Below are 11077 nucleotides of genomic sequence, written 5' to 3'. Positions count from 1 at the left end.
AATCCGTCTCTGTCCTTTTCTCAGGGCCCTGTGGCCCCAGAGAAGCCCCCAAGGGCTGCCCCACTACAGCATGGCATCCCTCTGGATGCCCTGAATGAAGGAGGCCTCCGAAGGAAACGAAGCCAGGGGAGGCTGGAGCTGAGCGCGGCTCTTTTGAAGATGCTCACGGTTCTGATAATGCCCGCAATCCAGAGAGGTTCCTTCTAAACACATCGTGAACCCAATGAAACCAATTACGAAACGATTCAGTCTTCCTGATCACTCCCCCGCATGTCATTCTCATTCTCCCAATACAGGTCTAATAGCATCCTCCACGTGGAGAGGCTGCATCGTGCCATCCCCCTAGGAATATTGCTGTGGTGGTTTGGTGGGGTGGATGGGGATGTGGCTCATGCACAGGAAAACATGAATTTTACCCAGAGTTCACTAAGTTTCAGGGGACTTTGGAGCTTGGAAAGAATTTTCTTAAGCCTGGAAGTCTAACGCAGAGGAACCCTATAAGGAGCTAGCAAAGGAGGGCTGCGAGCAGAACTCCCCTCCTCCCATTCAAACATCAAGGAATGGCCGGAAAAGAGCATTGCCCTGTTACAAAACGTCGGGGAATGGTGGTGAAAGAGCATTGCCCGTGACAGAAAGCTGGGTAAACAAAGTGGAGTTGAGACCTCATGATGTGGCTGAGGGTGGACCAAAGTTGGAAGAGACAGTTCAGCAAACTTGGGTGACTTGGGCAGACTACTGGAACCTAGTCTAGCACTTCTCTCTTTACCTCCCTAAAGCATGGCCTGGGAAAAGCCTCAGGCTTTTGTCAAACCAACTACTTATCTTCCTATTTCCCCTTTTACAGTTAGGAGGGAGAGTATATGTAAAGGGGAAAAGATTCAAGTATCTCATTGTAATAATTATAGCCTATAAATAGAAGGAATGTTTATTTTAATCATATGCCATTTGAAACTGCTATTAAAGTGTATAGTCATTCACATTGATTTTTTAGTCCGAATCATTAAATGCATGCTTTGGAATTGAGAGAGGGGAGCCAGCTCAAAAGAGAGAGATTTTCCTCAGCTCAGAGTGAGATGGGAAACAAACCAATTACAGAAATAATTTCTGCAATATTAGTCATCTCTGAGATATCCATACCCTACTTTTCTTGGGGACCCAGGAAGAAAATCAACAGAGAAATGAGCCAGTAGTGGTAAGAGGTAGAGGTTGTGGTACAGATAACTACCTATGCTGCACACAAGTATGAAGCAAATCCATTTGGCTACAGAACCATGGAATATTGGAATACTGGAAAGTGGCTTAGATGTCTAGCCCAAATTCCCATGCTAACATGTACATTCCTTTGTACACTATTCCTGAAAGATGCCCCAGTCACCCAGACTCTTTTCTTGGCTCCTTCGGTAATAATGAACTCTTTATCCATTAACAGAGCCTATTGCTTTGACTGTTAGGAGATTTGGTCTGCATTGGTGGTGGAATTTTAAGGTAGATTCTGGTGCAACATAAGAATGAACATTCTTTTTCCATATTATAATCCTTCAAATGTTTGAAGACAAATCATGCCCCTTCCAAATTGTCTTTTATCTAAGCTAAAATAAATTATAAAGCTCCTTAAGCTTTCCATGTTGGATGTTACTGCTCTTATATTTACCCATATATTCTTTTGATCATCCTCATCCTATCCGGTATGATAGCTCCAAGTGAACAGGGATTGGATGAAGTTCATTTGTTTTACCTCACACCCAATGTGGTGGTAAACTCAGATAAGGAATTCCTGACTAATTAACCAGTGTTTACTGACTAGGGGGTGTGGGGATTGATGGTGCGGTATCACAAAATCAAGGGTCATTATAGCCTAGAACCTGGAAGGTACAGGATTTGACCACACTTGTATCTAAGGATGCAAACTTCCTATAGAAGATCAAGGCTCTGGTCTCTATAATTACAATCCAACCAAGAATGCCTAAGGCATTGAACTTGGAGTAATTCACATTTCTATAAAATATAGAATTCTTAAGTGGATTGTGGAAATGTCTTGTGGGCTTAAGAACATGAAGGATATAAAATTGAAATTTGGTGAAAATTTGGGAGTTGCCTACCAAATGGTAAGCCCTTAATGTCAACTATCTGAGTGGGGTGGAAAAGATACAATGGAGGCAGGAGAGAGGGAATGTCTTGAATTGTGGCTAATATGTAATACAGGGCAGGTGGCTGGGTGGCTGGGTTGTGAGCTGGATAAGCCTGGAGTTGTTACATTATCAGAAGAAATCATCACATCACTCAAGAAGAGGATAATGACACATGCCCAGCTATACCTCAGAGCCTCTTGGCATGCTTAGCAGCTCTGGTGAAAAAATTTAAGACTAATGTGAATTTATGGGATGATGAGGTCAAAAGTCACACAAGGTGGGCAGACATGGATAAGTCATGATCCTTAGGATGCCCACATGAATGTATTGGCTTGATGGTTGTTCAGTTGTTTTCAATCCACGATCTCATTTTGGGTTTTCTTGGCAAAGATACTGGAGTAGTTTGCCATTTCCTTCTCTGCCTCATTTTACAGATGAGGAAACTGAGGCAAACAGGGTTAAGTGACTTTCCCAAGGTCACACATTAATAAGAGTCTGAGGCCAGATTTGAACTCAAAAAGATGAGTCTTCCTGACTCCAGGCCCAGTACTCTATCCTGGCAAAGGCCTTCTTCTAGTCAAAGAATAGGGTCTCACACTGTTCTTGAATCAGTTCCCCATCTGAAAAATCTCTCCATTGCACAAACTGATCGGTTGACACCAATTCCCACTGCAAACTGGCCATAATATATGAAAAGAAAGTTTGTTGTTTTGTTTTTTTTTAAAGGGGGAGGAATCAACAAATATGTTCTGCAACAGGTATTACAGTAACTCAAAGTTCCACTTCACCAATCCAAGCAGGCACCGCCCTCTAGTGTTCTCTGCACCAAACTTCTCCACACTCCTGTCCTTGTCACTATGGCTCCAGAGTACCTCCTGTTTCTCTGGGTAGCCTAGGCACCACTAGGCAAAGGACAAGAACTTTTTTCTAACAGGTTATTGAACTCATACTTCCTGACAATGGGATTGTAGGATCATAAATACAGAGCTACAAAGGACTTTAGAGGTCAGCCAGTCCAATCTCCTAATTTTTCAGATGAAGAAACTGAGACACAGGGAGACAAGTGACATGGCCCATGGTCACATAACTCCAAAATATCCAGTGCAATGGTTGAACCCAAGTCTTCTTGACTCTAGATCAAGGGCCCTATCCATGGTTCCGTGCTGTGTGTTGTTGGGAATTTCCCATCAAGGCTAATCCTCACTTCCCTGCTTCTGTGAATAGCATTATCATCCTCCAGTCCCTGAGGCTTGGTTATGCTTCCACAAAATCTCTGACATCTCTTCCTTCTTTCCATTTCTAAAACCAGCACCCCAGTATAGGCTCTTGTTGCCTCTCATTGGAGCTATTGTAGCAACCACCAAATTTGTCAACTGTCACATTCTCTCCCCGTTTCAATTCATCCTTCATAACACTCACAAAGCAATCTTTCTAATGTTCAGGCCTGATTACATCACACTCCTCTTCAAAAATCATCGGGAGCTGCCTATTAAATATTACCTATGAAATAATAAGAAAGATCCCTAGCCTAGTGTTCAAGACCTTCCACAGTCTGACTCTCATCTGTCTTTCCAGTTCTTATCTCACAGCATTCTCCTTCAGGCATTCTATCCTCCAATCACTCACAGTTCTTTATCCCCTACTTCTTGCCAATCAATATTCTATGACTTTGCTCAAAGGCTATCTTCCATTCCTGGAAAAAACTCCCTCCCAGAGCAACCAATTGACATCCTTTGCCTCCTTCTCTTGCTCATTCCTGATCCTCTCAGTGATCCCCATCATTCTAGAATTATTTGAGCCTTCTGTTTTGACCTCTTCTCTGCATCTGATAATTTTTTAATTTGTATTATCCGGAGTGAATCAAGAGAAAATTTGGTTTCACTCTCGATCTCATTGATTGGACAACAATAGGTCCTTGCCCTGCCCAATGAATGTAAATAGTGACTGTTTCTCTTTTGGCCAGCAACCCTGAGTGCCTTTCCCTCCTAGTTTGATTTTTTTTATTATTATTAAAAGGGCCACCCCTTGACTCACTTCTTAAAGAAGGCTATTCACTGAATGGGCACTGCCTCACTCAAAGTGAGAACCTGAAAAGACCTTAGCTTAAAAAAGGCCAAGGTCCCCCACTGCATCCCCAGCCATCTCCAGTCATCCTGATCTGGCCACTGGACCCAGATGGCTCTGGAGGAAAAAGTGAGGCTGGTGACTTTGCATAGCCCTCCCTCACTCAAGTCAAAGTCAATTGCAAGTCATGTCATCGTTTCCCTGATGTCATGGTCCTCTTTGAGGACGAAGGACAAACCACAACCACACACACAATTTGTATTATAAACTTTTGTGTCTGTTTATACTAGTCTTACTTCCCTACTAGAATGTAAGCTCCTCGAGGACAGGGAGATTGTAATTTTGCCATGGCAATTTCCAGTATTCATTTATTTACTTACTTTTAAAAAAAATGTTTTCTGAACTGAATTTTGTTTAACCCTGTACCTTCAATACATTTCAATTGTCTTTATAGAGAAAGAGAGCATCACCCCCAGACAAGGTCTTTGTGTCACCAGCTCACAGTGTCAAACCCTGAAGTTGGAAGTGACCTTAATGATCCAATCAAATTCAACTCTTTCATTTACCAGATGATGAAACTTGGCCCAGAGAAGGGAAGTGATTTCCCCAGAGGACAGAGCAAATTAATGTGTGAAGTAAAATGAATATACAGGTCTCTGGAATGCTAGACAAAGGCCCCTCTTCATCTTCTGTTCTTGGGTTATGATCTCTAAGTAAAAGAATGCCTACGTATAAGGGATAATTTGTTGTTGTTGTTTGTCCTTCTTTCTCGAAGAGGACCATGACATCAGGAAGGTGATGCCATGACTCGCAAGTGCATTGGATTTAAGTGAGGCAGGGCTGTGCAAAGTCACCAGCCTCAGTCTCTCCTCTGTAGCCATCTGGGTCCAGTGGCAAGATATAGATCAGGACGACTGGAGATGGCCCCAGGTGCAGTGGGAGACCTTGGTCTTTTTAAGGTAAGGTCTTTCCCAGGTCTCAGTTTGACTGAAGCAAAACCCATTCAGTGATTAAGGCTAGGTAAGAAAAAAATGACGTCTTCTACCTAGTCAAAAAAAAAATCAAAACTCAGGGTTTCTGGCCAAAACAGAAACAATTGCTCTTTGCACTCATTCTGAGCCTTCAGGGCCCAAACAATGACCAAGTGAGGCTTGGGCTGGGGCCTATTGTTGGCCAATGAGAGCCAGAGTGATTTGGATTTAAGGTATGGGCCTTAAGAAAGAAATATAGCCCATAAATCCCAAGATATCTTTCCAGGTTTCAATGATCAAAATTTATATTCTTTTGGGCAGAAGTAAAATGGTTAGTTTGTTTTAAATAACCAACTGTGCATTTGCTGTACGTTGGTGAATAGAATAGGGAGGGAGACTGAAGGAGCAGAAGGGAGAAAGGTCATGGGTCACAGGGGTACTCCTGATTCTCTCAGATGGCATTGCTCTATTTCCTTGGACATCTAGGTTGTGAGCCTGAGGGACTGGGAGGATTGGTGTTGTCCTCTACAGTAATAGAGAAGTTAGGAAGAGGAAAGGGTTTAGGGGGAGAGATAATTAGGTCTGTTTTAGACACGTTGAGTTTAAGATGTCCCCTGGAAGTCCAGTTTGAGATGTCTGAAAGACAGGCAGAAAGGTGAGTGGGACTAGAGGTCAGCAAAGAGGTTAGGACAGGAAAAGTAGATTTGAGAATCATCAGCACAAAGATGGTCATAAAGTTCATGGGAGCTGCTGTGATCACCAAGTGAAGCAGTATAGAGGGGGAAGAGGAGAGGGCCCAGGACAGAGCACTGTGAGATACCTATGGTCAGATAGCAGAACCTAGATGAGGATCCAGCAATGGATACAGAGAAACACAGCTCAGAAAGGTTGGAGGAAAACCAGAGAAGATGGTGTCCTGAGCATCTAGAGAAAAGATAGTATTGAGAAGAGGATGATCAACAGTGTCAAAGGCTGCAGAGGGGTCAAGAAGAAAGAGAATGAAGAAGAGGCTGTGGGATTTGGCAATTAAGAGATCACTGGTAACTTTGGACAAAGCCATTTCAGTGGACTGATGAGGTCGGAAGCCAGATCATAAGGGGTTAAGAAAAGAGTAATAGGAAATCATGTGTAGGCAACTGTTGTAGATGGCTTCCTTGAGGAGTTCAGCCACAAAGGGCAGAAGGGATATAGGATGATAATTAGTGGTGATAGAAGGATCAAGTGAGAGTTTTTAAGGATGAGGGGGAAATAGGCATGTTTGTAGACAGTAGGGAAGGAATCAGTGGACAGCAATAGATTGAAGGTAAGCTATAAAGAATAGATATGACAGAGAAGGCAGTCCATTGGAGGAGAAAAGATAGAATGGCATCACTTGCATGTAGGGGGTCATGAGTAAATCTCCCTCATCTGAGACAGGGATGAAGGAGGAGATTGTAGCAGAAGGAATCTGAGTGGTAAGAGATGAAGAAGAAGGGAAAAGAGAGAGGTCACAGAGAATGGCCTCAATTTTTTTTTCTGTAAAACATGGGACAAGGATCTCAACTGAGAGAGTGAAGGGAGGGGGAACTACTGGAGATTTGAGGAGGGATGAAAAGATTTGAAAGAGCTGCTTTGGATAATGATTTGATAAGGGAAGAGTAAAAAGATTGCCGAGCAGCAGTGAGGCTCAGTTGAGATGGTGCAGCATAACTTTGTTGTGGACCCACTCCTAACAGTTGTGTGATTTTCTCCACCTTCATTCATCAGCATGTGTATAACAGTAAACTCAGTAAATGCTGGGAGTGATCCATGATCTAATCATAAGGCTTATTAGGGTGCAATCAGTGATATATAAGCAGGGTAGGTACTCAAGAGAAGAAGACAGTACAGAGGGTGAGTTCCAGGGCTGAAAAGATCTTCCAGGATGAAGAGGTTTCTGGGACATGATGGAGAAGTCTGGAGGAGTGAAGCCTAGTGGAAGTTTACAACATAAGAGAGGAGATATAACATTATCTTCTGTTATATTATGATAAATATTTTCTTAATTGAATTGAAACAAATGAATGAGTGAATGAATAGATGGATGGATGCTGTTATAAAATCTCTCTGCTTCATCCAATTTGGTGCCAAAGACGAACAGGAACCCCATTGCTCCTCTGGTCTGAGGTCCTAAATTACATACTGGTCAGTGCCCACTTGACACTTACTGTTACTTTGTCGTTTCTGTTTTAATGTTTCAGCTTTCAAATCAGACTTTTTTTTCAATTCTGCAATGGAACTCTGCTTTCACTAATGCTTGTATTTCCCCCAATCAGTGCAGATCATAACTCATCCACACCTTCCCATCCCCAATCAGTCAGTCAGTAAGCATTTATTAAGCACCTACTATGTGCTAGGTACAGTTGTAGGTCCTGGGCATACAAAATAAACAGAGAAGGGGAGGGAGGAAGAAAGGAAAGAAGAGAGGGAAAAAAGGAGAGAAAGAGGAAGGAAGGAAGGAAGGAAGGAAGGAAGGAAGGAAGGAAGGAAGGAAGGAAGGAAGGAAGGAAGGAAAGAAGGTAGGAAGGAAGGAAGGAAGGAAGAATCCCTGCTGTCAAGGAGCTTTCATTCCATAGGGAGAGACAACACACATGCATACACATACACACACACACACACACACACACACACACACACAATGGAAGTCAATTTTGATGAAGAGACACTAGCAGGAGAGAGAGGGGAAGCATTAGGAAAGCCCAGAAGGACTTTTGAACTGAGCTTTGAAGGAAGCTAGGGATTCTAAAGGGTAGAGGTGAGGAGAGAGTGCATTCCTGGCATTGAATTCAGCCTCTACAAAGGCAGTGAGGTGGGAAATGGAATGTTGTGAATGAGGAATGATGAGGATGCCAATTTGGCTTCACTGTCAAGTACATGAAGGAGAGTATTGTATATTAAGGCTAGAAAGATAGGTTGTAACCAGTATGTAAAGGACTTTAAGTGTCAAATAAAAGAGTTAACATTTGATTTTAGGAGCAGTAGGGGAATAACATGGTCAGATGCTACATAATTCTTGTCCATTTTCTTCCAGCAAGTGGTTCCCCCAGACAAGGCTACCCCAGGTCAAAGATACTATCTGGGTCTGTATCTACTCAAACTTATAGTTCACAAGTCTCCACTGATGTATTTACTTTTAATAGCTAGCAGCAGACTTAGTTCAAAGCAAAGGCTCTAAATAAATTTGTATAGTAGGAGAAATAGTAATAAAATATTTCCCCAATAAGCCTGGGGCACACTCACTCTCCTACAAGTATATTTATCATCATTGAGAAAAGTGTGTACATTTAAGAAATATGTTTGGAGGGAGGACATGTCTAAGATCTACACAGGAAGGGGCACACATACATAGACAGGGGTATGCTAGTCAATATTTAACAACCAGCTCTCTTGGGAAAAGGTATTCATGATACATTTTTAAATTAACCTGCATTATTAACATTTTCTTCATCACTTTCTTAAGTCTAGATAATCAACAAAATATTAAATCAAGTCATAATCTGTAGTATTTACTAGTTTCTGGGATGTAAATGCTCATGCTGAAATCTTAACAATTGACTCTCAAGTTTTGTTGTTTTTGTTGTTGTTCAGTCAAGTCTAACTGTACATCTCTTTTCAGCTCTCAAGAGCTAGTTCAAACTGGCCCCTGCTCATGGGATACACATGGAAACCCACAATCTAACACTATAGGACTGCCAAAGTCTCCTTGTGACATCGTCGTGCTGTTCTTACTGGTCCTGTTCCCTTCTGGCCTCTGCTGGGTAGCGTCTGAATCATCTTTGCCATTTGCTGCTCAATGCCAATACATTGTCTCTATCCAATACTTCTAATGCTGCCTTGTGGATGTGGGACTCTGTCAGACACTAGTGTTTATGGCTTTGGGGCTTCTCTCTGTTTAGGTGTCGGCACCAGCTCGAATCCTTGACTATACTACTGACTCTCATGAGGAGAGAAAGCTCTGCCATATATTTTTAGTTTAAAGCCCCAAGGCTATTTAAAGGCATGAACCAGCAAAATGTCCACCCCTAGGGGAAGAAAACATGCCTGCCTGTCTTTTTTTCCCCCACTCAGGGGACTGAGGCTTAGCTAAAAGCAGCTTTTCATCACCAGGAGGAGACTCTCTGCCCCAGATGCCAAGCTCTTTAGAACTGGTAACAAGGGTCCTCTCAGCTGTTTGGTTCCCTGAGGCTTGCTCTGCTTCTTGAACAAAACTTTCTGGTCCAGAGCTTGGGTGTTACTGTGGAAGACTTCACTCTAGCTTAGGGTGAGAATCCCTTTGGATTCCCTCTGTCTTAAATATCTGCATTATACCTAGTTAGCCTCTCTCTATTGTCCTCCCAACAAACTGACAATAACTCTAGCATTCATCAGTTCAAAATCCTCTTCTGCTATCATGTGCAAAGGAGCATTTGGGGAAAAGGAATAGAGGCAAAGTTAAGCTCTGGGCAAGGACATTCTTTTCCCTCTGCTTAATCACGTTCCTGGCTAAGGCTGAAAAGGCTCTGAGCCTCTATTACGCGCGCGCGCGCGCGCACACACACACACACACACACACACACACACACACACACACATACACGGTATGTAATTTTTTTTTAACCTTCAAACACCATTTATTTCACATATTGCTAAAACACATCTGTCTGGTGGATCAGATTCTCTTTGGTCTGGTATCTGTTTCTCCAAAGCTGACATTCTAATTGAAGGTATCTTTTCCAGATTTTTGTGGGTTTCACATTTACTTCAAATGCCTCTTTGTCTGCTTATTTCACTTGAATTTCTCTAACCTGAGTTTCACTGCTGTCACTCCCTAGAACAGTGACAACACTTTTTTTCCTAACAAGACACATTTTGCAAGATCACTATTCCTTTCAGCACCATGAAGAGAAAGTTCTTCCAATGTTTGTTTGATATCATGCTACTTTGGATAGAGTTTCCTACTCAGTTTTCTCTGTAACATTTGTAAGAGACACAGAAAGTCAATTTTAATGAACTGCTTAAATAAGTGAGATTGCTCAGTAATTCAGACTACCTCATGTTACTTTTGTTAAACATCGAAGCTGTGGTTTTGGGCATTAGTGGCAAAATGATCTGGTGGTTACCATCTGTAAAGTTCACATAGTTGTCATGGATAGTTTAAATTCTTTTCCAGCTGTGCCCAATTAGCCTATCTCTACTGATATATCTATCTACCCATCGATCCACTCATTTACTGTCTGTCTATCATCTATTTATCAGTCAGTCAATCTATCGGTCTGTCTCTGTCTCTCTGTCTCTGTCTATCTATTTATCTATCTATCTATCTATCTATCTATCTATCTATCTATCTATCACACAGCATAAGCAGCAGAACTATATTTGGCCTCAAGATCCTGAGTTCTTCTCATTCTGCCATGCTATTTGTCTTTGCTTGTCAGATTCTGGCATAGATTCCTTAACTAAAAGTATGTATTTGATCTTCTCTTCCAGACTTGTCTTCTTATTCTAAACTTAGCAACCATCAACAAAAACAGACAGTGAAATACACACACAAAATTTTTAAATGATCACACAAAAAACCATATGTTCCAAGTTATTTGTAATGTTTTAAAATGTGTATTTTTTTTTTAGAGCAAGTTAATTAAAGGAAATGGGCAGCTAGGTGGTGTAGTGGAGGTGTAGTTCCAAACTGCTTTCCAGAATAGTTAGACCTATTCACAGCTACACCAACAGTGCACTAGTGTGTCTGCCCTTCCTCCATTATTATCCCTGTCGTTTTGTACCATTTTGTCATTTTTGCTATTCTAATGGGTGTGAGGAGGAGGTCCAGAGTTATTTTAATTTGCATTTCTCTTACTATTAGTGATTTATAACTTTTTATGTGGTTGTTGATAGTTTATATTTCCTCTTTTAAAAACT

At 41.7% G+C, this 11077-nt stretch overlaps 1 pseudogene; it reads right to left on the bottom strand.

Annotated features, from left to right (window-relative positions):
* Window positions 1-9830: 9830 nt before the first annotated feature.
* LOC118846742 lies at window positions 9831-10315 on the bottom strand (annotated as a pseudogene).
* Window positions 10316-11077: the final 762 nt, after the last annotated feature.

The sequence above is a fragment of the Trichosurus vulpecula genome, chromosome 4, assembly GCF_011100635.1.
Source record: "Trichosurus vulpecula isolate mTriVul1 chromosome 4, mTriVul1.pri, whole genome shotgun sequence".
NCBI lineage: Eukaryota > Metazoa > Chordata > Mammalia > Diprotodontia > Phalangeridae > Trichosurus > Trichosurus vulpecula.
The sequence above is the reverse complement of the archived record's forward strand: the minus strand, read 5'-3'. Positions and strand labels throughout refer to the sequence as shown.